This window comes from Callorhinus ursinus, unplaced genomic scaffold (assembly GCF_003265705.2).
Source record: "Callorhinus ursinus isolate GAN/ISIS: 27379988/994484 unplaced genomic scaffold, GSC_fseal_2.0 scaffold2, whole genome shotgun sequence".
Lineage (NCBI taxonomy): Eukaryota > Metazoa > Chordata > Mammalia > Carnivora > Otariidae > Callorhinus > Callorhinus ursinus.
Window position 1 is genome coordinate 64,147,360 of NW_027397064.1, and position 25,206 is coordinate 64,172,565.

The following is a 25,206-nucleotide window of genomic DNA, read 5'->3' on the forward strand; positions in this document are numbered from 1 at the left end:
AAATTGAGAAATATATAAATAACAAAACTTATCCATAATTTTATTATCCAGAGAAAATGTCTCTTAAGGTTTTCTATATTTCTACAGAAAACATGTTTCTCTTTTTACTTCTAGATCTTATTTTATACCTACCTCATATATATATGATTTCACAAATGGGATGAAAGTGTAATGTAATTTTGCAAACTTCTTTATTAATGTGAATATATTTTTATGTCAATAGATACATTTGTTCAACTGTTTTTATTGACCACATAGTAATTGACAGTATGGGTTTTCCATAGATTATTTAACTAATTGTGTGGTATATAGGTTCTATACTATTTTTCACCATAAGAAAAAATAATGCAAAAATCATCCTTAAAGCTAAAATTTTTATACATTCAGCTTTTGAAAGTAATAAGTAAATGTTAAACATACTGATTCAAAATATTTCAATGTTCTAATCTTAGAATATTCTGACTTAATGAATAAACTTAAAGGTTGGTAAAGCTATGTAGAGGGGTTGGAGAGGGATTTCACTTATACTGGCAATATTATGTGCATAAATTGGAAATTTCATGAAAATTTGATATAAAAACATTTTTCCTATGAGTCTTCACCTGTTCAAGGTCACCCCAACTGTATCCAAAAATCTTAATTTCTCTACAATTAGTTAGCCTATTTCAGTTGACTCATGTCATGTTTAAAACAACAAATCATTTAATCAATTAAACATTTCCTTTTTCAAAAAAGACATGAACATGGCAGTCAGAAATAAATTTATTTAAGACCTAACATCAGAATGAAATGACATAATTTGTTTAAAGCATCTAGTACAATGCCTGGCAAATTATAAATGTTCAATAAAGCTTGTTGTGATTATTACCATTAAGCAATGTGGGGCGAGTATAGGTTACAGCTCTTACTATCAAGGAGCTTAAAATAATTATAATGATAAATTTCAACCATTTTCCATATTCTGGCTATGAAGCTAATGAATGCTTCAAAAAGTTATTTGAAATATAACAATATTTATTTAGGCTGTATTTATCCTTTTTGGATTCCACTCATTTATAAATTTTTCATCAAAACTTTTATTTACCTCATAATTGAGGGGAATTTCTAACTATATGTTTCTTTATTAGTACCCATAAATTACTTAAGTCAAGTTTAATTCTTAGATTTTCTTTAGTAGCCTCTCTAGCTTTATGCATATTTTTTAAAAAAATCTAGGACAAATGTAAGATATATATGTCCCAATGTAGCCATGATCTTAGCATAACATTTAATTTTAGTATTGATTAATGACCATAATTGCCAGCCTAATGATCAATTATTTTGGTAAGTAAAAAATTCTTAAAATGTGTGTGTGTGTGTGTGTGTGTGTATCTGAAAACGTATATTATTTAAAATAGGTACTACTCTCTCACGCTAAAATGATGGTTGTCATAGAAACCGCAAACAGCAGAAAGTCAGATCTGACATAAGAAAATAGTGGACAGCATCTTTGAAGAAATTGTGAAATAGGACAGCTATATTAGAGAAATTAACCACGTTTAAAATTAATAGTCATTATTTCTTCCAAACCAAGTTTCTCAGGGATGGAATTAAATACCACAAACCTGACATTGTTAAGATTGAAAGTATATACATTTTAAAAAATATGTAAGCTGTAAGCATCAGAGCAATTTTAGGATGAAATATACTAAATATTCTTCGATTGTGAATATTTAAAAGTAATTTTATTAAGATGATTTAATACTAAATATGTACATTTTACATCTTACAATATATCCATTACCATGATCATCCAATCATGGCATAAAAATATGTAGTTTTACATGCATTTCAGGTCTTTACCATATCACAACTAATGGGACTCACTATTGCATTTCAGCCAGAAATATCTAGTGCTTTTAGCACTCTGTCTAGCAATCTTCCCTAGCTTTCATGTTGCTTTGTAAATTGTTTTAATAGAGTTTGCTTTTTTGGTCATGCTAATTAAGACCACAGCAGCTATCCATTAAGGATCTTAAAGTGATTTAATAGTTCATTATGTAAATCAAGTTTCATAACATTCATTCAAAGTCCTAGAATTCTAAATTACATAAATCAATCTTTATTATTATTCTATTATTATATTTGTGAGATAAGATAAAACCAAATACAACAAACTGAGCATCCATTTCAATTTTAATCCACTACACTTTCCTACTTGAACATTAAATATCATTTTTAAAAGTGTCTAATTTTTATGAGCTGACCTTTGATTGAAAATCAAATATTTGTCTTAATTATACTTATTATGATTGTTCATTCTTCATTACATGTGAAAACGATACTTTTAATCTTAATCCCACTGTCAAATGAATTCAGTAAACTTGAGATATTTAACAATTCCAGTTCATGCCAGATCACTGTAGCTGAACATATAAGACATATGCTACAACAATTCTGTGGCCCTAAAACATTCCCAGTTTACTCCCAAATTCCTCAGACAAAAAAAAAAGGAACATTTTCAGAGTACAAACATGTACTCTCCAGAGTGAAATGGTTAAATATCGCAGCCAATTCAGAAATAGCACCAACTGGCTCTCTTTTTTTTTTTTAAGCAAGACCAGATTTAATTCTTTTCTGCATTCACATGCACACAAATATACTTCCCTCGAGCTGTCAGAAAGCATCAGAGTGCCTAATCTGCATGATGAATTTTAAAATCTTTTGAGAAACACAAGGACATTTGCTTCAGGCACTATGATTTCATCGTCACCATCATAAACAAGTATAAAGCCAGTCAACCTTTGGTATTCAAACCAAAGCCAAAAGATCATGGGGCTTTGAAAATGGTTAGTAGAATTTTAATCACTTCAATTTCATTTGGATCCATTTTTTAAGTCACCATATTTTGCAGTTGGGCAATCATCTATTTATTTCTGTAACTATTCCTAGGTGACCCCAAAATAAGGACGTGATTCTTATCAAGACGTTTATAAAACATGCAAATACTCTATGAAATATTTGTAAAGAAATTACATTGTCAGATGAAAATATTCTGATCACTAATGTGAAGATGGTGTCTTTAATATTTAATAGCAACTCTAATTCTTGTGCTCTTATGAAATACAGCTACCCTATCAATTCCACCTATAGACATCCTGAGTAAATAATAGATGTGGGAAATCAGAAGATTTGCTATGATATATTTTGGATCCCATCCTACTAGGGCTTTATCACTTGCATACTATGAGAAATAGTACCATTAACTTCACTTAGAAACACCTTTATATTCAGTTTTTTATGACTGCTAACTGAGAGTTAAAACCACAAGCAGTAAGTGTTGTTTTTCTAGATTCACTATGACAGTGATATATATATAAATGTATTTTAAATTCAGACCAATTGTGCTTTTAAGTTTAAAGCCAAATTTAAGTTTTTCAGGGCTTAAAACAAACAAGCAAATATAAAAGCCAATTCTGTACCTAGGCAGCAAAATGGAATATAATTACTGCATTCAGCCAGAAGCTGTGACTAAGTGAGTCTAATCGAAATGCAAGGTAAGTGGGTTTCTGAAGTCTTGAATTATTGAACAAGTAATATAGGGTCCTGGAGTTCAAGGGATTGAAAGATATCATTATATATTTTTTTTCCTAGAGAGTCCAGGATGTCCATTCACCCCTCTGGCAAAAGGGGAATGTACAAAGGTTTTACTCTTAAAGTAAATGAAATAACCCCCTATTTGTTAGCTGCTGTTAAAGATGCACACTGCATACTTCATCTCATCTTCTTTTCACTGTAGCATTTTCACATTATCACAAGTAGCATTATGTCACCAAGACAAACCAATTTCCTTCACGGAAATGTAAAACAACATGTTTGCTGTAAGATATTTCCATCAATGTCAGTGACATACAAGGGAAGTCTCAACAGTCTGCCTTGTCACTTACGTACAGAAAGGGGAAGGGAAAGTGTTCATTCACACTCAAATTGAATTCTCTGTCCACTATTTCTTTAGCTCATTGAATTTATTCATAAACTCATCACTGGCACTATATTACATCCAAGAGATACTAGCACTTTCACTAGAAACCAACTGAAAAAAAAAAAAAAGACAAGAGATGAAATGCCAATTGCCCTTTCACCAAAAGATAAACTCATTCCATTTCTAAGAGGAGCTGGCACTTAAGATACAGTCAATATCTCTCTCTTGATGATTTGGGTCCTACTTAGTGGTCAGTGATATAACAGTCCCATCAGAGGGCAGCAGTTGCAGTCTAGTAGAAAGGTAGACTCTAAGGATCTACAACAAAGTCCTCTGCCAATAGATGACATTTGGATTCTTCTCTAGTTACTCTCGCTGGGGCCTCGGTCTCCACATCTGTAAAAATAGGAAACAGTCTAGATGTTCTCAAAGGCCCTACTAGTCCTAACATTCTTTGAATTCAAAATGAGGTTGACTCTTCACTAGTGTTTTTGTCTTATTCTGTTACACAGTGTTGGATGCTCTCAAAAGAAATTAAAATGGGTTTTCTTCCTCCACTTGCCCAACTTTATGAAATAATCAGTAAGGTTTATATTGGTGATTAAGCTAAGAATATCTCACAATAACAGGAAACCATCCATAGGTCACATTTTCCATCCATTCTTTCCTACCCTCCTCCCCACTATTTATCTCAAATCATGGTTCTGATCACACATTCAATCACGAGTTGTTCGATTATGCATACCATTTCCTTACAGAGTCACATCAGCAAATGTTTCCCTCAAAACCCTTGGAAATTCATTAAGAAAAGTACATTAGCAACAGTGCTGGAAGACAGATACTTAAACTTTGAAGCAACTTTCTTTATCAGCCTGACTCTCCTCTCTGCACCCTGGAGCCTCCTCCTCCAGACCCTCATGATGGGGATGAAACAGAAAACTTGTGAACAGATGTCCAAATAGTTATCAATTGTTTATTTTTATCCAAATAAAACCACTCTCCACTCAAACTTTTACCTTTCCAGGGTGCTCAGGTGCTTGTAACAAGTGCCTGACCTATAATTTTTCAAACTCCTCGAAGTCACCAAAACATCATCTTCATCTGGAAAGCATCTTGAGCCACCATTTAGGACCCGATGGTGTTTAAATGAACATTATAGGTACTTTGTGAACTCACAATCTATAGAAATCAATAGATATCTTGCATAGAGAGTCCTACAATTGATTTTTCCAGGAGAGAGTCAATTTGTAAGTTTAGGAGAGACATAGACACTGGAGGTTGAAAGCATGCTGAAGGTTTTAAAAAAAAACACAGGCATGTGGAAATTGCTGCCCTGGTGAGGTGGTATCTCAAAGAAATAGAATCTAGATTGATGATGTTTTTCAGGAGTGGCTAAGGGGAAAAAGTCAAAAAATTCTAGGCAGCTCCTGCAATATTCTAGGGCTTGGAGAAGGAGAACTCTCCAAGGTACACAGGCAAGGTATTCGATAGCATCCTTGAGGGTCTTGTATTTAAATATACACTAAGGATAAAGACAGCCAGTAGATTCATTCTCTCTGGCTTTTAAAAACTGTCTGAAATTATAAGAATAATGTATTGCCTACTTGAAATTTGCTAAGACAGTAGATCTCAAGTGTTCTCACCACCATCAACAATGAAAACTAACTACGTGAGGTGATGGAATATTAATTAGCTTGATTGTGCTGATCATTTCACAATGCATACATGTATCACAACATCATATTGTACATCTTAAATATGTACAATGTTTATTGTCAAATAAGATAATTATTATAAAAAAGAAGAAAAGAATTATCTAAATTGAATCCAATCACTCAATAAAGAAGTCTAAGCATTATTCATTGCTCAGTACTCTCCAGCACTGTGGGTGAAAGCAAGGTGTGTGCCCTCCACAGGGCAACAGTCGCTTAGAAGACGACGTGAAAGGGTACAGATAAATCTTAAACAAACCTACCCCCCAAAACTACTGACTGACAATAACCTTCCTAGGTAACTAGAGAATCCCATTCTCAAAACAGCTGCTGCTTTCTCCCTTCTTGTAAGTTTTCCTTTATCTCCTCCCTACTTTTTATAGTTCCCACAAGTTCATAAAGGTAAGTTCAACTTTAGTCAAGAGATAAGTGATACAAAGTCTAAATGGTCTTATAAAATTATACCTATTTTTATTCTAAATACTTCTCACAGAGATGAGGGAGAATTCATGAATATCAAACAAACTTTCAGATTCTTGGGAGTGGAGGAAAGAGTATTAAAAATGGAATTTCAGGGGTTGTAGAGCCACATTGCATGAACATCAGTGTGAATTTGAAAAGGTTGTTTTGGTAAGTTTGGTAAAAATCCCCAAACACAAATGCCTCAGAAAAGTAATATAGAAAAAACTATTATGGAAAGAAAAACCCACAAAACCTCTCTTTTGTGTTGGATAAATTGATACCTTTACTTCTGGAAAGGAGCTTTAAAAGGAAGTTGATATCCATCATCCTCTGGGACTTTATGTGACCTTGTTTAGTTCTGTTTTGGAGGATTAACTTCTAAAGCTATTTTAGAGATCCCTCTTTCCCTAATGACTGGGATAGAATGAACACAGAGATGTTGGAAAAGATTCACCTATTCCAAAATCAGTTACATGTACATCAGTTACAAGGAAGGCAGTTTGGAGTGGCTAGAATTGTAAGTTAGAACATACCACACAAAGGCAAATGATGTTGTTCATATTAACTGCTTAGGAAAGATATATATGTGCAGAAAGTGGCACTTTCTATAGGGCATGAACCTGGCCTCAGGTCTGAGGTTTGCCAGTGTTCAAACAACGATAGAAGCTGAGGGCCTTCAAGGCTTTGAGTTCAGAGCAGCAGCCTTCTAAAAACAAACACCATTTTCTCACCTAGGAAATAAATGTGCTGGGCCAATGCTGCAAATTCCATAGCTCATTGACCAGTATTATTAGAAGTTCAAAAAAGCTCAACTGATCAGATTTCAAAAAGATGGATTTTAGAAGGCTAAAGGCCCAGAGGAAATCCTTTTCAATGGCTTACCTTCAACTGGACTCATTTCTGCCTCTCAGGCTCACCCCATAGAGATGAACAGAAGAATGCTACTTAGATTTAATGAACCAAAATGATAGCACATTTTACAAATAAGTCTGATATGACGAAAAGCTTGGAGCAGATATAAGGCAGTGGATAAAGAGAGAAACTCCGGGAATCGACCATCCAACACAATTTAGAGTACAGCTTGAAATACAGCTTCAGATACTCACCAGTGAAAACATTACAAGTGGACGGATTGACACTATCAACACTCCCAGCACCGTCACAGCTAAAAACTTCATCATCTGATTCCCTCACGGAGGAGCAGGGTGAGGAGCCGTCAATTTCTTCAAACTTCCCCTTTAAAATTCCACTCATAGCTGCAGCGCTGTCACATGTACCTGTAACAGGAACAGGAACAACAGAGCCCTTGAAACGTTTGACCACGGCATAGTCCAAGTCTCCTAATCGTTTTCTGAGGCTGTAATTTTTTGAACCGCATCTACCACGTTATCATCTCTGTGCAGAAATTATTCTCCCCGTAATGTTTGAGAGCATTGGAAACAATTCTACCCTGATTCATTGTTATTTGCATTCTCATTTCTGACAATGGCATTTTATAAGAAAAAGCCCAAATTAAGAAGGTGGAATCAGAGCACTGCATAAGGAAATACAGTTCACTGTGTTGAAATGTCAAAACAGGAGTCCATTACACTTATTTGATTTGTTCTAGTAAATCGTGTACTGTCATTGACAGAGCTGGAGTTCAGAACAAAATAGATCACTCACTTGCATGCTGTCATATCCAAAGCATACTGATTAGGGCATGTCTGTCTTGCTTGGGATTTCTTTTTTCTCGGGTACAAAGGCATCTACTTTCCTGGGGCTCTTTGTCCGTCAGAAATCAAATTGGTTGCTAGGAATGGCTGGCTATACCTGCAGAATTTAGATGCCTTATCATGTTTCTAGTCAATTCAGCAGAGCTGCAGGGAATACTTGAGTCCTATGCCCAGGAGGTTGGCTGAATAGATTTTATGCAGGGTAAACCACAGTCCCTAAATCTTTTACTGGATAAAATATTAATTTGAGACTCCTCACTCTCTGCATCAACATGGTCAGTGAAAGCCAGTCAGAGGCAGCCTGATTTATTTAAAAAATTTGTTAATGTCAATTTAGATGAGTCATTAAACCTCTGAGAATAATAATTTCTTCACAGCTACAGAGTAACTGTTAAGATGATCAGGGGTTCCTCCAGTGACAGGTAGCTTCAATGAGTAAAGAGGGTCAGATGTAACAAAATCATGAAGTCACCTTAGTCTTCTTTTTTGTCTACTGTTATTTGTAACAAAGGTATCAGGAATCTCTACCCTACTGAGACAGGAAAATTAAAGGGAAACCATGAAACACTGCTTTTTTTTTTTTTTGGTCCTTTTCCTGCTTCTATTCTTATTAGGACCTACGTCTCCACATTACACATGCCTTATGGAACAGATAATGTACATACTCCTTGTAAAGATCAGAGTTAATGACTTCTTTGGAGTCTTCCAGCACAGTAGATAACATCTAAGGAGTGACTGGGCAGGGTTCCCCAGGACCACTGACTCACCAGGACCTCTGCCTCCAAGAGCATAAGTGACTCATGGAGGACACCTAAACACTTGTTTTTGTTCCTGGATGCCTGAGAAGACATGTGCACCTCAATAAAAACCCCAGGCCCCAAGCAAAGATGAGACTCACTCTTTTTTCCCTTCCAAGTCTCCCGGAAGCTCTGCCTGTATGTGCACTCTCTCTCTCTGTAAACTCTGCTCTCTCTTCCTCTCGGTGCATGTTTGATCTCTGTCCTGTGCAAAGCCAAGGACCCTCTTGGCTGGTCCTGCGGGACCCCTCTGGATCCTCAAACCCCGCCAGCCCGCATCACTCTGACAGCATAAGCACAATAATAAATGGTCTTACAACCAAGGAGATAGCTGGTAGTAAGTAGCATGAACTGTGGTGAAGTAGGGATGCACAGCCAGGCCAAAGGGGGAGCTGCTACTAAGGTCCAGGTCGTTCCAGTCCCATGCTTTCCCCGCTGAAGCTGCTCTAACACTTGGCCGGTGTCCCTTTCACATTCAGAAGCAGTCCTTTGCACTGTTACGTTTTACATTCCCCATCCCCTTTTCCCTTATTAATCTTATTTATAAAATTAGAGGAGCAATTTTTAGATTACATTGCAATTTAAAGCCCAACTTGGACTGGCTCTAGAAGAACGACAAAGAATGGTTCAGATAGGTGACGCAGAAGGGCTCACAGACTAAGAAATCAAAACATTCTCTTCTCCAGTTACCCAGCACAACACCGGAAATGCCTTTGCTAGAAAATATCGGCAGGGGGAACAAACTGGTTTTACAAAAGCCATTGCACTATATATGCTACCAAGGAAAGGGAACATCTGAAGCCATTATATCTCAGCATGGCAGGCCTGTCTATGCCTTTTGGTAACAGAACAAGTCTAACTAGAGTGACTTTTGTAAAAACGTAGCAACCTTGCGACTGGCTGCCCTCCTTGGCCTCTCATGGACCTCACAGTCTCCTGTTGCGGTAGTTAGACTCCCTTGGGATATACTTGTTCCAGGTCTTTCTGCTGACTGACTCCCTCTGTTTCCTTGTTTTCTGATTCCTTATACCCCCAGTGGGTGCACGGCTTTGGCTTTGGACAGATCTGCCTCTACTTCATTGTATCTTGCAAGTTTCAATTCTGAATGGCTAGTCGACTCATTCTTTCCGTACACCTCAGTTCAAATTATTGAGAAAGTGAATCTGAGGGTCCTCATTTAGTCATTTATGCCATTCTATAGAAATGAGATTTGTTTGTTTTTTGCCCTTAGTTTAGAGGTTCTTTATTATTTATTTAGTAAACATTTCAATAGATGCTTCTATCAGGAACTAGTGACTATCTTATCATTAAATGATCAACTAGAGCACAGGAAAAAAATTCCTTTCTCCAATGGTGCTTATTTACTAGCTACAGATAAGTCAAATAAGTAAATAATAATAAAAAGTCAAATAGATAAGTAATAAACAGATAAATAAATTAAATATATAATATGTCATATGGAGATCGGTGTTATGGAGAAAAATAAGCAGTTAAGTGGTAGAGTGACTACAAGTTTGGCTGATAGAGACTATTCCATTTTTAGTTGATTGGAGAGCTAATGTCACAGTGAGGAAGGATATCATGAAGATATGGAAAAGGTAATGGGGCCAGCAATTTTGATATCTGGGGGAAAAGAATTCCAGGACAAAAAAATGATGTGTGCCAAGGTCTTGGGCTGGGCAGAGTGTGCAATTAGGGCAGACGGGAATGGGGGCTAGATTGTGTAGCACCTGGGAAGACTTTGGCCATTACATGAGATGGAAGCCACCACAGGCCTTAAGTCATGGAGTGACAAGATCTGACTTATATTTTTTAAAGGTGTACCCATTAGCCTCTTATTTCACAAGAAAACACAGGGCCAGTGGTAAAGGGACGACAGATTTCATGGGGAAGGGGAAAGGTCTGGAATTAAGGAACATACCTAGAGAGAACTTAGTGCCTCAGATGAGCAGTTAGAATCAGAAAACCTGACTAGTCAGAGGACTGGAGAGGTCACAGTTTATTTTAGGGAGGAAGAATTTAGAAAGAGTTTAGAAGGGGAAGGGAACCAAAGTGCTTCCCAAAGCAATAGGATTACTTAATTTTACCTAGAAGCACCTCTGTCTTTAGATTCAACAATTATTTTATGACAGTGAAGGCCATCTTACCAGCTAGGTTTCAAATAGGACCAATTCAGATACATTGATACCACTTTGTGATGTTGCTTTGGCGAATAAAATTAATAGTAAAAAAGTAAGCTTTCCTTTGTCACTCTAAAGGAATAATTTCTTTTAGTTTGGCAGAAAAGAGAATAAATGGATGATGGCCATTATCCATGGGAAAATAGAGGCAAGGAGTTAATAACTATTTTATTCACCATCCTTTCTAAAGTTACTTAAGATTTTTATTATTTTTACTTTTTTTAAAGATTTTATTTATTTATTTGACAGAGAGAGAAGGAACACAAGCAGGGGGAGTGGGAGAGGGAGAAGCAGGCTTCCTGCTGAGCAGGGAGCCTGATGTGGGGCTCGATCCCAAGACCTTGGGACCATGACCTGAGCTGAAGGCAGATGCTTAATGACTAAGCCACCCAGGTGCCCCTATTCAAGATTTTTAAAAAGTCAAATATACAACAACCACCTGCTACTGCAGGGATTATAGGACTCTGGATCTGTTTAAAAGTTAGACAGTCTCCAGCTTAAAAAGTCATGCAGTAACCTAATATAACCGTTCATTATTTGGTTGAAGTGACTTTCCAATCTTCAGGAGACTTACAGAGATTTTAGAAGAATTATAGAAAAGATCCTAAAGACTGAAAACTGTTGATAGATTTTTTAAAATGTTGGTAAAACTTAAGTTTATTTGTTATAGGAAACTATTTGAAAAATTTTCCTTAGCTGATATGAAATCAATATAAATAATTTATGTGGATTTTCTCATACTTTATGCTTTTAGGCTGTGGTGGCCCTGAAGAACCTTAGACAAAGTCATCGAAGAGAGATGGGACTGTAGAATTCAACACAGAGGAAACACAAAGAAAAGAAAGGTAAGGGGGAAAAAATGTCCTAAAGTATAGCAGACACTTGTTGAAAAAGAGAGATTTCATCCTACAGATTGTGTCTGCCAATCTGATCCCACTGGAGTGTGCTCTGGTTGTAGGACTAAAATTGCAATACTACAATCATTTCCATGGCAACAGACATGAGATCATGCAGGAGAAGCTAAATTGTGAGATTAAGATGCTCCCCCATTCAGATTTCTGCAGTAAGAAGTGGGAAGGAAGACCAAAGAAAAGTTATGAATGTCCTTGGATGAGTTTTCCCCATCCACATAGTCAAGTGGAAACAATCCTACTAAACAATATTAAGTCACCCTAGGACACAGAATACTGTTTTGAAAGCATGTGGCTGGAAGAAAATGTTAGCAAACAGGGAAGTACAATTTAATTCAAATTTGCAAGCACCAAAAAGATTGTGCTATTTTTTGTGTATTTGTTAGAAGTCAAAAGTTTTATAATTCTACTTCAGAGTCCCCAAAAAGGTCTTGCATTTCCTAGGTCCAAAAAAGTAAAGTTTTCTTTGGCTTGCTTGCTTGCTTTTTCTTTCTTTTTCTCTCTTTCTCTCTGTCTCGGTTTTCTTGCTCTACCTAATGGGAATACTATATAATTACTGATTCTATATCTAGTAATTCCTTTTGAGAAGAATATAAAATATAATTTTATATTTAATTAAATTAATTAATATTTATATATATTTAAAATTTTTCTTAGTACTTCTCTAATATGAAAATAGTTACAATTTGTATATCTGTCAAATAGAACAGTCAGATTTTGAATTAAAATATTTGAAACAATAGTTTAATACTTTAACACAAACCCAGACACCCTCAAAAGGCAAGAGATTATTAGTATTTAAGAGAAGAAAATTGTAAGTTCTTAATGTTTATGTTCAATTGTGATGTACTCAGAAGTAACTGAGTCAAGAGACAGAATGCTAAAAGAATGTAAAGGTAAAAATATAATTTGCCATTTTTGAGGTCAGAACTACTATGAATGTTGGGTACATTGACCTTTCTACAAATGGAATTTTTTTTTTAATAACAGTTTAGAACTTATATGTATCTCCCCTATGAACTTAAATATTTGTTGTTATTAGGCAAGTTTTACAGAACAAAATACCCAATGGTTGATTTTTTGATTAGATAACGCTAATAATACCAGAGAGCCCAAATATCTAAATAGTAAAGATCCACAACCACATAAATGTATTTTTATGTTCTTTTTATTTCCTCTGCAATAGGGGACACTTCCTCTAGAGCTAGAACACAACTGTAGCCTTGGATTGATTACTGAGGTTAATTGGCAAAAACTAGAACAAGAGTGGGACAGATTGCTGGAGCTAGAGATGGAGGCAGAATAAAGGTGAATAAAAATGAATGAATGGTCCTGGGAATACAGAGGGAAAGTAGGGCAAAGGAGAAGAGTCTGAGAAGGATAGAGGGAAATCCCCAAAGGACAAATGGACAATTAAGTGACTTGAGAGATCCGGGCATTAATTTTTATCAAGGATTTAATTGCAGAGAGCAAGAGGTAGTAGAAACTACCCTGGGCTGTAGAGTCTGGAGAAATGCTAGTTCCAAAGATTTTGGAACCATTTGGTTGAGAGGGAACTGGGAAGAATTTCTTTAATCTGAATTTGTGGTGATAATCTTGATCCCCAATTAAAAACACATCTGTTACTTTGAAATTTAAGATCTGAGAGGCTGGAGCTGGAAAAAGCTCCAATCTGTGTTGAAAAAAACAATCTGTGTTGTTACTGTCACCACTAATTTGCCTTCAGGTACAAGGAACATACATACTGCAGAGGATTTAAACTAGGTTAATCATTAACATTTCCAGAGGATAGCTTTAAAAATATAGAGTCTCAGGAACCACTAGGAATCATGTCATGATGAAAAGAGGGAAGCCAGTTGCTTAAAATTTGGTTTCACCATTTTCTAAATAGGAGTTTTTCAGCAAGTTACTTAATTTCTTTGAGCCAACATTTTCTCACCTGTGAAGCGGGGCTAACAGCTGTGGTATAGTGGTAGAATGTGCACTACAGTGCTTTCCTCAGAATTGTTCACTTCTACCTCCTCCATTGGTATGTATTATTATGTGTTGCAGAATCTTGCATTATAGCTGAAACAAAACAAAAACCATTCTCTAAAATCTTGACTGAGGCCATAATTTAGCCACTTTAATATAAAGCAGGGCTATACATTAGGAATGAGTGACCAGACCACACTATCTGCATTTCGAGGCATTGAATGAATATTAACAGCACCAAAAAAAAAAAAAAAAAGTGAGGCGAGATGATGCAAAGTCTTCTTCTGAGAATGTCCATGTTGTTCTGATTGATGGACATGGACAGACATGTGAGTATGTTTCCTTCCTTGTCAAGTGACCCTGTCTAGCCAAAACCTACCTCAAACTTTAGGAAGGATGCTGAGGCTCCCGAAGAAGTCTCTAGAAACCTAGTCATACCTGCAGCAATCTGAGGATGCTTGTCAGGGTCTGTTCCCTCCCTTGTCAAGTGAGCATGTTTTGCTAAAAGGCCACCTAGCATTCTAGGAAAAAGTGTGAGTTGATTAACACTGCATATGCAATTTTGTAACCTATAATTTCTCCACTTCTATCATAAGGATCCTTCTCATTCAGTATTTTTCAAAAACTGTGTGTTACAATTTTATTTGAATTTTACTTTTGTGCTTAAGGCTACATAGCATTTCACTGAATGGCTATGCCATAATATTTAACTAAAACTCTAAAGGGAGATGTTTCGTTTCTCTTTAAGTGTTTATTATTATAAATCAAGTATAATTAACTTTTCTTTGCATACCTTTGTGTATATCTCTGATTATATCTTTACGATAAAGCCCTAGAAGTGGAAATACTGAGCTTTCAATATACATTGTCAAATTACCTGGCAGAAAGGTTCTACCGATTTGTTTCTTTAATGGTGCGTTGGGATATCATTTTACCACACCCTTACCATGAATATGGCATTACTATTTTTAAAAATATCTATGAGTTTTGGGGCACCTGGGCGGCTCAGTCAGTTAAGCGTCTGACTCTTGGTTTCATCTCAGGTCCTGATCTCATGAGTCGTGGGATTCGGCTCCGCGTCAGGCTCCAGCCCCGGGTGGGGCTCCGCACAGTGTGAGAGTCTGCTTGAATATTCTCTCCCTCTGCCCCTTCCCCTGCTCACACTCTCCCTCTCTCTCTCTCTCTCTAATAAATAAATAAATGTTCAGAAAAATAAAAAATAAAAATAAAATAAAATAAATAAAATATCTGTGAGTTTTTCAGATACTCCTTAAGAAGAAGAGCTATACACATTTAGTATTTACTATATGCCAGGCACTGTTCTAGCATCTCACATATATATTAGACTGTATTCTAAAGTGGCATCCCTATCCCCTAGTGTGCATGCCTTGTACACCCCCAGGATTGCAAATATGGTGAGATACCACTCCTGTGACTATGTTCACATTACAGGGCAAAGGGATTTTGAGCACTTAAGGTCCCATATCAGTGACCTGATAAGAGATTATCTAGGTGGGCCTGACCTAATCACATGAACCCTTTAAATCTAGAGATGAGAAATTAAGGGTGAGAAGGATTCAAAGTAAGAGATTCTCTGTAGCTGACTTTGAAGATGGAAGGGGTCCTGTGACATGGGACGTGTACAGCCTCTAAGAGCTCCAAGAGCAGCTCCAGCCCCAGCAAGCAGCAAACACGGACCCCAGTCCTATACCGACAAGGAGCTGAATTCTGCCAAAAAGGATGAACTGGGAGGTAGAGTTCCACCCCACAGAATTACCAGACAAGAACTCAGCCAAACTGACACCTTGGTTTCCACCTTGTGAGATCCTGAACAAAGAACTTAGCCACACAGTGCAGGACTTCTGACCTATATGCTAATAAACAGGCATTGTTTTAGGTTGCGAAATTTGTGGTCATTTGTTACACAGTAATAAAAAAAACTAGTATAACATCATCTAATTTAATCTTCATTACACATATATGAAGTAGACATTATTATTAATAATATTTTCCAAAGAAAAACCAAAGCATAGAGAAAGGAGCTGACTAGGCGAAGATCATAGAGTTAATTAGTCTTAGAGGCAGCATTTGAACCCAAGCATTTTGGCACTTGGAATCATACTTTTAATCACCATACTGTTTCTTGACTTTTGATGGTATCTTACTGCTTGAAATTGGTTTTCTCTGAATATCTGTGAGTTAGAACTATTTTTTCCCATGAGTTTTCTTTCCATTCTTAATGGGTTTCTGTGTGTTCGTGTTGTATGTATTTGTCTAAGTTACCTAACATCCTTTTTTCCAGTAAAGTATACATCAAGTTTGTGTTTAGAGACATTTTATTATAGCTAGAGGGAACACACTCCAGTTTGTGATTTTGGGTATTTTTACATTACCTTTACAGAAGAAATAGGTCATCAACACTTTTTACATTGAAGTGGGTTCTTAGAATTTAAATCAGAACCCCTTGGGATTTCTTCATACTGTCCATTATGTTCTATTTTTTTCTTAACTAATAAGTTGATTTTCTTTTAAATAAATAGATCATAATAATGTTGCCGAGTCCTTACTTGGTGTCAGAAACTAAATTCTGTGAATGTGTTGTCTCATTTGCACTTATAATGACTCTGAAATGAGTATTATTGTTTCCTTGTTATCACTGAGCAAGATGAAGCTTAGAATGTACGTTACTTATGTATTTTAGACATAAGGCTCTTTTGTGACAGCAAATATTTTGAAACATAAGCGCACATGCTACTTTGTAGAAATTTAAAAACAAACCATAGGGGGAAAAAGAGAATATAAAATTTGAATATATTACTCTTGTGAGGACTATGCAATTCATGGAGTAATTTTAGAAATGTTTTTATATTGGAAACATCAGAACTATTTTCATATTGAAAAATTATTAAAGCATATACCACGTTTTAACCTCTGAATTAGAGATCCTCAGGAGATTATAGATACACATCTGTCTTAAAAATGACTAATGTAGCATATACCAAACTTGATCCACAAAATTTTAATGGATGAAGTTTTGTGTTGGAAAGAGAGTCTGTGATCAAATAAGTCTTTTGTTTTTGAGAGAGAGAGAGTGAGAGAGAGAGATCATGAGCAGGGGGGAGGGGTAGAGGGAGAAGCAGACACCCTGCTGAGCGGGGTGACTGATACAGGACTTGATCTCAGGACCCCGGGATCTGACCTGAGCCGAAGGCAGATGCTTGACCAACTAAGCCACCGGGGTGCCCTCAAATAAGTCTTGAAAATTCTTAATACTATATATCCTTGTTGGAGCATCTCACTGTGCATTAGCATAATAAAGCTACACAGAAATTGGTATTGTTTAAATTTTGTCCAGATTCTTGCAAACTTATTTAAGCATAGGATATTTTTTTCATGGAATGTTCAATAACATTTCTCAGAACTTTGAAAAATGCTTTACCAGTTTGATATTTTGAAAGTCCTACCATTGTTATCCATTAATGATTCTGTGATTTGTTTTCAGCATTATGAAAACATGGAAAAATATCATCTCATACAATACTAGCTTAACTAACTGATGTCCAATGATCTAACTGCAGTTAATGTGGAAGAGTAGAAAAACTTGCCAATCAAGAGGAATTTTATGGGCTTTTTAATACCTTAATGAAGAATAATACTTAGGAGGCCATAAAAAATCCTGGGTATTGTTTGATTCCATTCTTCCATTCCTAGTTTCTAATTCTTAGCTTATAAACAGAAAAGGATGACTAGGAATAACAACGAAAATTACACACAATTCCATATTATGTTCCAAATTATGTGGTGAAAAGTGTTCAACATATATCTATCAGTCTTTACAGTATAACCCAAGTTGATAACCAGATTTTACAGAAAGGGAAAAAGAGGCTCAGATAGCTTAAGTCACCTGCTCAAATTTACAGAGGGAGTAAGATGGCATGTCTAAGAGCTGAAGGACAGTCGGCCTGACAACAAAGTCCGTTATGCATCCCATCAATTATTACGCTATACTACCTAAAAAACTAACAGGCCAGCCAAAGTTAAAATACCCTGTTAGCTCAAAGTATGCCTTTCTAGAAGCAGGCATGCTGCCTGGCTGACTAAATCATTTATTTAAGGGGTATATATGTATACCACAGTATAGTTCCCACATAAATGACCACAGTAATGGTATATTAGGAATCACTCTTTCTCTTTAAACTCCCAGACATCACATCAGGGCATAACATTCCTTTATTTTCTTTTTGGTCAATTCTACCTGGCTGTGGTAGACTTTGGGACTTCCACTGGTCTTATATTATCTGCCTGCCTTTACCTCAAGACATATTAAACCCCAGTAAAATGGATATATAAACTCTCAGCATGCAACCTTGATTTCTTTGTAGGTAATTCAGCATTGTCACTTGCCAAACATTATGGCTTAGACTTGTTCACCAGAACACAATATAAATGGCAGAACAAGGGCCCAGAGCAGAAGAAAAGTACTGCTGAATAATTCTAATTTTAATCAAATGTTGCTGAACAACTTAACTCAAGAGAGTGAAGAATAATTGAATAAGAGTATATGATTGAGAACAGAGATTGGTAAAATAGATATTACTACATTTTCTTATGCAAACATGATTTAATGTTTATTACAAAAATTATAATTAATTCTGTTAATATACAATTAATCTATTCACTTAATACATGGTGATGATGATGATGTGTGTGTCAAAAACAAAGTAATAGATAATGAAACAGCACAGAACAGGGAGTCATGAGATGCAGAACATATGCAGATGAAATCCCCTGTTAGAGTAGGTGAGCTCAAATGGAGGTTGCACAATAAGATGTCTGCAATACGTAATTTTGCATGGCTTAACAACATTTACATGACATGGACATTGTTACACTGAAAGGCCTTAACAGAGAAGCCCATGGAAGGAGGGTACTATCTCAGAACGGAATGGGTGTCTGTAGTTGGGAGGGTACAAGACAAGGGTAAGATACTACCTGCCATGATTATTCCCTTAGTCAGCCAGCAAAACAATTTGGGGGCACGTAGTATGTATCAGGCATTATATTAGATGTTGTTGACAGAGACAAAGGACACCCCTGCCACCAAGAATTATAGTTAAGATAGTTGAATAAAAATTTATGGAGAGGTCAAAAAAGTGGCCGTCATGACCACATCAAGAAGCCATAGCAGGAAGCACAAGACAAGCCCGAGGTGGTTCTGGGTTGTTTTCATTGACTCTGCACAGAAGTTGTGTGGAGATCTCTGAATATAGAAGCTGAAAAGGGGAGTCCCCAGGCTCAGCTTCTCATCTGACACTGAGCCTTGGGGACTTCATTGTGTAGCATGGGAGAGTCCACTTGGGACCCTTACTGATTTAGGTATAACAGTAGGCAAAGAATCTCAAACTTTAAGGATGAGTTTTATGAGCTACCAGCAAGGAATTCTGAGAAGGTAAAACAAGACTTTTTTAAATAATGTTCAAAAACCTTTTCTAGAGTCTTTCTGGCTTAATATGCTGACAGCATCACAACCAGTATTACCTGGGTAATGACTGATGACAGATATTGATTTTCTGTGGCTAGCCCAACCTGGGAGAGAAAAGGAAATCTTTGTAAATGCATTCAGGAGTCCTGTTTGGGAAACTATTTGTTTCATTTATTAAATATATTGTGATATATCCACAACATGACAGCAGCTAACTCTATCAACACTTACTAGAAAACGAAACTAAAATGCATTTTTTACGGTGACAGCAAGCTCACAAAAAGTCAAGGAGATTGTGACAGTAAGTCAAAGAGATCAGTAAAAGGATACCAGGGGCAGGTCTAAAGTGGAGAGTTCCGTGCAACTTTAAAATTCCTGTGCTGTTATGCTTTGCGGACCATCTGGCCACACCATGCTTTTTCGCCTTCTTCCAAAGTCCTCCTAAACTGATGCTTTTCTTGCATCCAGTATTTAATGCATTATATCCAATATTTAATACAAACACATAGTGTTTGGCTGTTGTTATTTTGCATAAGCAAATGCTCAGTTTCTTACTAAAAAATCTCTTGGGAATCCCTCTCTGTGTCTTTCTTTCTTCATAGGTAAAATGAGCAATCTAGGAAGAAACTATCTCTACAGGCCAGTCCCATGTTTCTAGGGTAACAGAAGACTAAAATATTCAAAGGGAATACGTGAAAATAAAATGAGTACCTGCCGAAGGATTTTATAATCAATATTCTTTAAAGATACAAAAATTCACATAAGAACTACTTTTGCCTGGTAGCTGGTGGTTTTTGTACAAATGTGCAATATAAGTCAGGAGAAATATTGAAATGTGTGTACCACCTTTTGTCGTTCTATTGGAAGTTAGTGTGTTAAGCTCTTTTTTAAGATTTCATTTTATTTACTTGAGAGAGAGAGAGGGCACAAGCATGGGGAGCTGCAGAGAAAGAAGAAGCAGGCTCCCCTCAAGGCCCCTAAGTGGGGCTCGATCCCAGGATCCAGGATCATGAACTGAGCTGAAGGCAGATGCTTAACTGACTGAGCCACCCAGGAGCCCCTGTGTTAAGCTCTTGATCTAACTAAAGTAGAAAGTCTTTGGAAATAAGGTTCCATTACATAGATAGAACCTATTACATAGGTTCTATTCACCTCTTAGCCATAAGATTAAAAGGAATGGCAAAGTTGAGCTCCTGTCACGTGGTTTTTCTTGCTAGAGTGTTATTCTTAGAATTAGCATTGACATTTATCAAGGTCATCATAATCTTGAATTAAATGCTTGAAAAGTTATGTTGAGTCGGTATTCTCAGAGTATGCACATTCAGCAATTTTCGGGTCAAACTATTCAGTCTATTATAACAACTAAGATCTGAATAATTGACTGACAAATCAAATGATCTGCCCAACTGATTCAGAGAGTATGTGAAACATCCAAATGTGATCATTAGCTTGATAATCAAATCCAGTTCTTACTTTTTGATGTACAAAGTGGTAATTAAAGTGTAATGATGCTGCTTTGGACCAACCCCCTTTCTATACCTAGATAAGCCCTATCTTTATAATTATCAGGTATTAAATATATACTAAGTCAAAACTAACTTCCAATCAATAATATTTTTGAATTGTGGCCTACCATAGTACAAATGTTAAGGCAAATTTTCATCTGCTTGAATTACCTGAGTACCTAGCATGATTTGAACATTGGGAAACCAGACCCAAGCTTTCTTACCGGGTGTAATTTTCATTTCTTTTAAATCCCACCGTCCATTCCCGGCAACATGGAGTTATTTGCCAAACTAGCATATTTCCATGACAGATATAAAGTTGTCTACCTACATTATAGGGGCAGCTATTAATATTTCATTTTCCTGAATACATTTTGTGAGACTTAAGAGACCCATGTAAACATACCTACGAATCTGGCAAGGTACTTGCAGCAAATAAAGAACTACGGAGCAGCAAAGAGACGTTACTAACAAACTGTATTTTAAAATCATCTGTAGGTGAGCCTATGCAATGCGTTATTTTCAGGAACGTGAAATGCACTTTATAACTTTGATCGTGCCTGCAAAAAGGGTTATCCGCACAGGTTGTACGACCCATCTCCTCGTCCATCTGCTTTGTTGTCAGTGTGCTCTTTAATGTCATCTGTCTTTATGTTGAACGTGTTGCCCCTGAAGGGCTTTGTTCATGTTAATTGATGAAAACTAAACACCTCCCATCACCCTCACTCCTTGTGAAAAATAATGTTCTGATGTACCAAATTAATTTAAGTAATGTATTAGCTAGATATTAAATATATTAAAATATAGTTTAAGCATGTGGTATTTTATTTGCTGCATTGCCAATAATAAATCCAATAGACTAAGGCTATTATTATGAAAATAAAGTATTATATGTCAAAAACATTGAAGTGAGAGGTAAAAAAGAAAATAGGAACTTACCTGAATTATAATAAAATAATAGGAAAGATATACCAGCTTTGTGATGACTTTCCTTCTCAACAATTAGCTGAGAGAAAAAATGTTTATAATGAAAATGTTTTAATTTAGGAAATTGCCTAGGGTAAAATATGATGATAATTGTGATTTTTACTTCTTCTTAAAAAAAGCCACGTAGAATGAAATTTTATTTCCAAGTAAAGCAAAAGGCTTCAAATAAAATGAAAAGAATATATGTGTATTTATAATAATTCCTTTTAAATTTCAAATACATTATGTTAATAATATTAAAACAGTTTTTAGGTTGTTGTGATGTGTAATTTTTTATATATCAGATTACAAATGTAAGGAAATGACTCCATTATAGAAACAGTATGGACATTAAGTTTAAATAAGTCTTCATCTGTCAAAATATGAATTTAATCTTCTTCACTATCCATAGCCTGAACATAGATCTCAAGCTTTTCTTTCTATGATTAAATGATTGATGCATTAAAATGTTTCATAATTTTATTGTCTCATTCAGTATACTACTAACCACTACAAACATAAATAGAAAAAGGAAAGGATTATGCAAAAGGAACATACATAACATATAAACACATAACATATAAAAACCTATATTTGAATCTTAAAAATGCTCTAAAGGAAAAAAAACAAATGGTATTGCGTTTGCCATCGCTCACAGAACAGCCTTACATGGTTTTCATTTGCCTTGTTTCATCCTTCACTTGGACAGGAAGCTCTTAACTGTTTTCTTTCATGCTTTTTTTTTTCCCTCTCTTGCCTCCACTCCAGCGCGCGCGCACACACACCTCACCCCCCTCAACACACACCCACTCCCACCCCCAGCACACACTCTTTTTCCTGTAGTCTCTGCAGTAAAACCTACCATAGTTATCTCATGGAGATGTCTCATGCAGACGCCTCATGCAGACGTCTGCCAGTGGAGGATAGGAAATGCTGATTGAGAAAGGGTTTATCTACTTTTCATCCAAAATATGTGAACCATTAAGGAAATTGTAAAAAGCAGCAACAATGTACTCTGGTTTTATTCAGAACCTTTCCCTTAGCGATTATTAAAAGGATGATATTTTTAGCCAAAGAAAGCAAAATGCATCTGCAGCAGCTGGTTTCCAAGGAAACAGAATAATTTAAAACCATGTGGAACTCTGCTCTCTAATTTTCATCAATTCCCCTTCATTCCTAGAGGTAGCTTTACTTGGAATTTATAATTTCCAAAAAACATAATTGCCTTGATTTATTTTTTTCTAACACATTTTAGGAGGTGACAACTATCTGGTCTTATATATCACCTTAAATTCCAATCTAGGGGTAGATTAATTTCTACCATCATTTTGTTTTAAAAAACAAGCTCAGAAGATTCCATCAATAATTAGAAACATAGCAACATTGCAGTATTGTATAATGATTTTTGAAATCCAGAAATAGTTCAAAATAAACCATGCAGGTGTATTTGCTTGGGTCAATAGGACACAAGCGTGTAAACATATTATTAGCTATATTTACTATGTTTAGGAAATTTAAGATAGTTCTCCATTCATTTAGATGATCCTTTCCCAATATTCAGTAGTTTTTCTCCCCCCCTTTTTTTTAATCTCTCAAGAACTGTTTTGCTTTTGTTGGTCTTTCAAAAACAAAATCCATTTCTCAAACAAAAACAAAAAGCAAAGACAAGATCAAAAAAAATTCTTAGATATGATACATATTCATTCCTGTTAGTTTGTGATTCATTCAAAGGAAGTATTTTAAAAATACTTGAACACATCATTTACATCAGTAAAAGACTTTTATTTTATTATAATCAACAAGTCTTGATTGCCAGTGTGCCAGGTCAGTAGCAATATTTCTTAAAAGAAGCTTGATTTTAATGAGATCACCCCTCCCTTAACTGCCCCATGTTTATGAATTAAAATAACTAGAAAATTAAATGACTTGTAGTAAAATTATTTTTCTTCTTTTTACTGTGTGTCATTTAGTCTATATATTTAGAACTCTCACCTATTTTTCCTAAGAGAAAATCAAAGACAGTATTAAGAGATACAAGCAACTGGTGAAGTAAAAACGTAACTTCTGAGCTGTTTAAAAAAAAAAAAATTATTGCCCTAGGGATATTACCAACAATTTAAATGCTGCGAAGAATCCTTTATCTAAATAGATTTGATTGATAAATGAAACTGCCAATGAAATTTGCCTATTAAGATGCTATTTTTTTACAGCAATGTTTAATCCTTCACAAACAGGTTTCTGAGCTTTTAAAATGAAAAAGCCCTATGCATGTTGCTATTTTATGATCGCATAAGCTTACAATTTACTAAATAAAATGATACAACTATGCAATAGCATGAGATTTATCAAGAAGAGTAAGTTAAATAAAAGAGCTTAAACGCGAATCAGTCATTCTAATTCAGCACTTAGAGTCTACAACCTACAAAAATTATTTTCCTAGACCATTTACTGTATTTTAAATATTAAAAGACACCACATGAAATTTTATGTCGTATATTCAGAGAAAGCTCCATTTTCTCCGAACCTGTGGAATTTACCGGGCTTTCCTCATCTTTCCTTTCATCCTCAATCACACAAACTTGAAGAGAAACAAAAAAGACAGATGGTGACGCATTGTATCTATTAATTTTGCTTCAAGAACACTTTCCTAGAAAGTTAAACAGGGTAAGACATGCCTCTGGTGTTTTTATCAGCTAATGGTTTGGCAGGGAGAAAAAACCGCTCATTGCAAAGCTTCCTTCAGCAATGAATGGGACACACTTCCGAGAAACGTCTTCAGAATAATTTTCGTATCATGAAATTGTCTCCATATGCATTGAGAAGCATTCTGTTTTGAAGAAAAAGATTTTTTTTTTTCTTTTTTGCTCTTACCTGTAAATATGGTTTCTGTACTTCAGCTCCGTCAGAACAGACTGAAGAGTTCACTCCTCCCTCGTCTATCCATCAGGCAGCAGCCAACCAATAACAAAGCCAGATCCTGGCGTTCTCGGGCTCACGCTCCCCGCTCTGCGGCCATCCCTTGTTTCCTCCCACCCCCCACTCTCTCAGAGGGCAAATCCTGGCAGCTGGGAGAGAGCGAGTGGAGAACAGGAATACGAAGAGGAAAGGAATAAAGAGATGAAAGCTATTTCAAAGAATAGCTCCAAACTATAAAAAAGAAATACCTGCAGGTGAACTCAGCTGAAGTAAAATGCCTTGCTTTGGATTTAGGAAAATAGGGTTAATCAGTGTCCAAGCACCTGAAATTAAAGCCAAACACTCATGATAAAACCTAGGTAAATTGCCTGTCTTTTCAGCTCCCACTGATTTTTATTAAGGGGAAAAGAAACAAAAAAGATCTCTCCGTTGTACATTTTGATACGTAAATAGAGGAGGTTGAGACTGAACAACAAGATAACATTATGCATATGCAGTTTGCAAAGAGATAAAATGAATCAAGACCCTTCCCCTTGATGTAAATGTAATGTATTTGCATTTCAACCTCTGTTTGGCACTGTTTCCATTTAAAACCAGTTTCAGAGTCTAATCAGTACGAAAAAGA

General features: G+C 35.9%; 1 long non-coding RNA gene across 1 annotated transcript in view; it reads right to left on the reverse strand.

Annotated features, from left to right (window-relative positions):
- LOC141374767 (uncharacterized) overlaps positions 1-24,654 on the reverse strand; it is a 62,317-nt gene extending 37,663 nt beyond the window's left edge. Inside the window, exons 1-2 of the long non-coding RNA XR_012381897.1 lie at positions 24,537-24,654; positions 7,242-7,412 (exon numbers count right to left, since the gene is read on the reverse strand). This is a non-coding gene — a long non-coding RNA (uncharacterized lncRNA). The remainder of the gene's footprint in view (positions 1-7,241; positions 7,413-24,536) is intronic.
- Between the last annotated feature and the right edge of the window lie 552 nt (positions 24,655-25,206).